The 6,592-nt window shown below is 31.8% G+C and overlaps 1 pseudogene; it reads left to right on the top strand.

Moving 5' to 3' along the window:
* Window positions 1-3,043: 3,043 nt before the first annotated feature.
* On the top strand, window positions 3,044-6,014 carry LOC110278241 (uncharacterized; annotated as a pseudogene).
* Window positions 6,015-6,592: the final 578 nt, after the last annotated feature.

Below are 6,592 nucleotides of genomic sequence, written 5' to 3'. Positions count from 1 at the left end.
GGGATCGGACGTCTGTCAATCTGACAGAATAATAAAGTTGAATCCAAGAACATGGAGTAGTACCTACAAAGACACTCCAATATCTAAGTCAAAAAGATAGTAGATGAATGTATAAGATTAAATAATCATATTTAAGAGAATAATAAAACTTCCTTTTTATAAGCTTTGCCGAGTTATCTTATCTTTATAAAAGAAATTACATTTTGCATAATTTTAAAAAATAATTAAAAGATAAAGATAATTTCAAATCACTAAAATGACGAAAATATTATTAAATCAATTGTATTGGACCGGTTAAAAAACTAAATAATTGGTTCAAAACAATTAAAAAGGTAAGATACACACACTGATTTGGCAGTGGGGGTTTGCTGCCATGTGTGACAATTAAATTCAACGATGACGATATTCCAGCCGGCTTTCCAACTTCACATGCAATCTTATGAGTTATGAGTTTGGTATCAATCATTTTTCTTTTCTTATTTTATATTAAAATCCAGTTTTCCAAAATCATGAGAACATGTTCAAAATCAAAACCCGAAAAAGATATGAACAACCTCGTCATCACCTCCTTCTTTCTTTAGCTTCTATTTTGATATGCTTCTCTTAAATTATAAAAAACAATATTTATGCATAGGAAGTATTTAATTTAGACACATCGAATTATCAAATATGCTCAATTAGGGTTTTTTTTTTTCAATTGGCAAGCTCTGTTCGAAATTCTTGGATGTAAAAGATTTTTCTAATAGTTTGTTCTTCAGAATTCAAATTTCAGTATTCAATTGTAGCTACTTATTGGTAAAGGATTAACCAAAAAAATAACAATGATATAAAAAATAATAAATCCAAACTTGTTTTTTTTTATGCAACAGTAGTAGTATTGAATGGATATAAAACCGATAAAAACTCTAAATATAGTCTTTAAAAATTAAAATTATCGATTTTATACACACACATATATATATTTTAGTAGCTAATGAATATTGCTATGAATTTTTTTTTGTATTTCCATTGTAGCTTACACAGGGATGAACCTACGTAGGATAATGGGGGCACTTGCCCTACTCTCATTTCAATTTATTTAAAAAAAAATATGCGTATATAATATGTTTTTATTTTAAATTTTAAATGACCCATTACAAATAATTAAGCCTAATAATTATTTAAAGTCCCAAATCTATTTTATTTTTCTATCATTTTAACTATTAGTTAACCTAATCAAATTTAGTATTTTTTTCATTCTCAAATTCCAGCCGTCACCACTCTTTTATTCTCTTAAACTGTCTTTTTAATTTTATATTTTCAACATTCTTTTTCTATTCCTTTTTTGGTGGTCATCTTCTCTTTATCAAAAGGTAAATTTTAAATATTTTTTATATAACTCTCTATGACTCTATATATCTTTCAATTTTATTGTTTCTCTTTTTTATATTTTTAATTGTAAATTTTAATTCAAGCAATTATAGTTTAGGTATTAATCTAATTTTTTATTCTCTTCATAAATTTATATATTTTATTTTATTCTCAATTTAGTGATTTTTATTATTTATTTGTTTATCTTTCGTTCTATTTTATTATATGTAATTATGCTGCATATAAATTTCTAAAGTTAATTGATCAATTTACTAATTTAGAATATATATTTTTTATTTTTAGTCTTATTTTATTATATATAATTTTTGGTTTTTTCGTATTCGAATAATTAATGTGCATTTTTATTTTTTTAAATTTAGATTAATATATCTTTTAATAGTAATGTATATTATTTTTGTCCGCCTAACATAAATTTTTTGAGTCGTCACTATTTATACTGATAGTGTATTAGAGTTAAATTTTTTATTCTATTGAATAATTTTATTGAGTTATATATAAAAAGTTCATTTTACTTAAATTTTTACTTTATATATTACTATATTGAATAATAAAAATAAGCATTTTTTAATTAAATCCTTACTAAAAAAAGAAAATTGTCTAATATAATTATTATAAAAAAAACTGAACTTTAATAAAATGATCATTCAAAACACTTTTTAATCGTAGTTGTATACTCACTTAAAAGTCGAAAGTATAATACATGTCTAATTAATTTTGATATATGGAATGATTTTATAATTTTTTTTCTTCAAATAATTTGCCAGAAGCAAAAAAAATAATTTTTTATAATAAATCTTTTTATCATTCTTTTTTTTAAATAAATATTTTATAACTAAAAAATTAAACATAAAATAATTTATTTATAAACTATTTTTAATATAAATTTTTATATTTTAAATATTTTTTAAAAAATTAATTAAATTATTTATGCATCCTAAAACAGTAAAACTTATTTCTTCAACTTTAAATTACTCTATATATATCCCCGCTTAATAATCAATTAAGTTTAGATATTTTCATAAACCAATTTTCACTTTTTACGTTCTTTTTATGTTTTTTTTTCATAATTGTTTTTTATTTATGGAAAAATTCAAGTCATGCCACATTATGACGTGTAACAAACTAACAATCATCATGCATGCTTCTTTCGTAACCATTTTTCTTTTAAAATTAGAAATTATAGATAGAAGTAACTAGTACTAATTAATCATGAAAATTGTAAGCTATTACTCTACATGAAGTCATTGTTTTAGGTTATCACATACATAGACTGATAGTCACACATACTATACTATTATTAATAATAATTAAAGTGCAATGATAGGCCTAAAATTTCTCCATCAAACCAACTAGTGGGTCTGCATTACCCTCTACTTTGGACAATCATGCTTACTAATTTATTCAATTCGTTAATTGATCGATATAATGAATTTTTTTATTTAAATTAAATAAATATAAAACTTACAAAAATACATAAAATATAAAATAATTATTTAAATATACACCGTATGATGATATCTCAGATATAAAGAGAAAAATTTGAATATAGTCGTATATCAAATATTGAAATTTCGCCTATGTTACACTTGCGGTATATAGCCGGTCTCAAACCTGGATAAAGGAGGAGGGTTGTGTTAGGTCTTCGGCAACTAACATAAAAATATAGCCGAACCCCCATGACATGAATCAAAGACATTATTGCGCTAAAGCTAGGTCGTTACCCGGAAGCAATGTGCCGTATGGCTCGAGTACGGTGTCAAAGCAAGAGCCGCTGCATCGGTGCCCGGATGTAGTGTTAAATGAGCAAGGGTTCTCGCGTTTTCGTGAACGGACGAGGGTAAATAAGCTAGTTCACAAAGTAAAAGATAAAGGTCGAAGCGACAGAAGGTTGAGATTTAGGACATGGAACATAGGCACTCTAACAAGAAAGTCCATGGAGGTGGTGGACACCATGACAAGGAGGAAGATTAACATTATGTGCCTACAAGAAACAAAATGGGTTGGTGCAAAGGCTAGGGAGTTGGATACTTCTGGTTTCAAACTTTGGTATACAGAAAAGGTGAAGAATAGGAATGGGGTTGGAATAATTGTGGATAAGCAGTGGAAGAAGGACATAGTGGATGTCAAGAGGGTGGGAGATCGGATCATCTCTATCAAACTTGTGGTGGAGGGAGGTGCTTTCCATGTGATTAGCGCCTATGCACCGCAAGTGGGTTCGGACGAACAACACAAGATAAGGTTTTGGGAGGATCTAGAGAGTTTGGTTCAATGCATAACCTTTGGGAGATAAGATTTTCTTAGGAGGAGATTTAAATGGCCATGTTGGGAGAGAAGTGACTGGATATGGGAGTATTCACAGAAGCCATGGTTTTGGGGTGATCAATGCCGAGGGTAAAACTATTTTGGACTTTTCCTCAACCTTTGATCTTCTCATCGCAAATACATGTTTTAAAAAGAGAGGCGAACATCTTATAACCTATAAGACTGGCATGACAAGCTCTCAAATCGACTTCTTCTTGTTGAGGAGAGTTGACCGAAAATTTTGTATTAACTGTAAAATTATCCCGGGAGAGAGTTTAACAACACAACATAGGGTGCTCGTCATGGATTTTCGCGTTGAGCAAAAGTTGAGAAAAAGACATCATACGAAGAACCCAAGGACGAGGTGGTGGCGGATGAAAGGTGAGGAACAAAGAAGCTTCCTAAGACGGGTAGAAGAAGAGGCAAAGTGGGATGGGAATGGAAGTGCGGAAGAGATGTGGAGGGAGATGGCAGAAGTTATTAGAAGAACAGCAAAAGAAAGTTTTGGTGAATCTAAAGGAATAGGACCAAGAGACAAGGAAAAGACAAAGATAAAGATAAAAAGAAAATGCTTTAAAGAGTGGTCTTTATGCCGTAATGCAGATAATTGGAAAAAATATAAGGCGGCTAAAAAAGAGACAAAAGTGGCTGTAAGTGAAGCAAAAATAAGAGCATATGAGGGTCTCTACCAGTCTTTGGGCACGAAAGAAGGAGAAAAAGGTATATATAGAATCGCAAAGAGCTGGGAAAGAAGAACGAGAGATTTGGATCAGGTTAAGTGCATAAAGGATAAGAATGGATAGGTGTTGGCTCAAGAGGAGAAGATTAATGAAAGGTGGAAGAGCTACTTCTACGAGTTATTTAATGAGGGACAGAAGACTCTTCCGGGCCTTGGTCGATTATGCACAAGGGAAGAAGATCAAAATTTTGACTACTATCGAAGGATTTGAGACTTCGAGGTAAAAGAGGCTATAAAACAGATGAAAAATGGCAGGGCAGTAGGACCTGATAATATCCCGATTGAGGTTTGGAAGGGTCTTGGAGAAAAAGGCATTAACTGGTTAACCAAGCTTTTTAATGAGATTTTAAGGTCAAAGAAGATGCCTGATGAGTGGAGAAAGAGCACCTTGGTACCTATCAACAAGAATAAGGGGATATACAAAGTTGCGAAAACTATAGAGGGATTAAGCTTATGAGTCATACTATGAAGTTATGGGAAATGGTGATAGAACGGAGGTTGAGAAAAGAGACACAAGTAACAGAGAACCAATTTGGATTTATGACAGAAAGATCTACCACTGAAGCGATATACCTATTAAGAAGGATGATGGAGAGGTATTGTAGTAATAAAAGGGATCTACATATGGTGTTTATTGATTTGGAAAAAGCGTATGATAGGGTACCAAAGGAGGTCTTATGGAAGGTTTTAGAAAAGAGGAGAGTAAGGATCACATATATTCGGGCAATTAAAGACATGTATGATGGGGCCACAACTAGTGTGAAGACTCAAGGTGGTGTGACGGAGGAATTCCCTATTGGTATAGGATTACACCAGGGATCATCCTTAAATCCATAAATTTTCACATTCGTCTTGGAAGTACTCACAGAGCACATCCAAGAGCCTATGCCATGGTGCATGCTTTTTGTCGATGATATCATCCTTATGGGAGAGTCAAGGGAAGACCTAAATAAGAAGTTGGAGTTATGGAGAGAAGCTTTAGAAGTGTATGGTCTAAGCATAAGTCGTAGCAAGACGGAATATATGGAATGTAAGTTCAGTCTAAGAAGGAAAAACTCCAATATAGAGGTGAAGATTGGAGAAAACATCCTAGGAAAAGTTAAAAGTTTTAAGTATCTTGGGTGCATCATACATGATAATAGAGAGATTGAACAAGATGTAAATCATAGGATCCAAGTAGGTTGGTCAAAATGGCGGAGCGCATCTGATTTTATATGCGACAAAAAAGTGCATTTAAAACTTAAAGGTAAATTCTATCGCACCGCTATAAGACCGGCTATGCTGTATGGTACGGAGTGTTGGGCGGCTAAAGGGTAGCACGAACATAAGCTGAGTGTGGCAGAGATGAAGATGTTGAGATGGATGAGTAGTCATACGCGATTGGATAAAATAAGGAATGAAGATATAAGGGAGAGAGTTGGAGTAGCACCCCATTGTGGAAAAGATGGTTGAATCGCGTTTCAGGTGGTTTGGACATGTGAGAAGAAGACCGATAGAACATCCAGTCAGGAGGGTGGATGAGATGGAAGATGGACAAAGGGCGAAAGGCAGAGGAAGACCTAAGAAAACCATCCATAAAGTGGTCAAACGAGATCTACATGTAAACGGTCTCTCTGTAGACATGGTACATGACAGAGCACAATGGCGTTGTTTGATTCATGTAGCTGACCCCACTTAGTGGGACAAGGCTTTGTTGTTGTTGTATCAAATATTGAGATCCTAACTTATGATACAACAACGGTTGGGTGCACTCAAAATACATGTCATGTGAGAAAACGAATATTGAGTATCGAGATGTGTTTAAACGTTGATTAGGATATCAGTACTCGAGATAAGACTAAATTTAAATTTTTTTTCTTGGTATTCGAAATGTACTAAGACTTAATTTGCCACTTTGTACTTATTTCGAGTATTGAGATCCTAGTCAACATTTAAATGCATCTCAAATGTTCAGTATTCATTTTTTCACGTAACACATATTTTAAATACATCCAGCTATCTAGAATACGTCAACCATCGTTGCGTCATAGATCAGAGTCTCAATACTCAAAATACGACAATATTTAATTTTTTTTAATATCTAAAATGTAATATGGTATATATTTAAATAATTACTCTATATTTTATATTTTTTTATAAATTTTATATTTATTTAATTTAAATAAAAAAATCCTGGATATA

This window comes from Arachis duranensis, chromosome 2, assembly GCF_000817695.3.
Source record: "Arachis duranensis cultivar V14167 chromosome 2, aradu.V14167.gnm2.J7QH, whole genome shotgun sequence".
Taxonomy (NCBI): Eukaryota; Viridiplantae; Streptophyta; class Magnoliopsida; order Fabales; family Fabaceae; genus Arachis; species Arachis duranensis.
The sequence above is the reverse complement of the archived record's forward strand: the minus strand, read 5'-3'. Positions and strand labels throughout refer to the sequence as shown.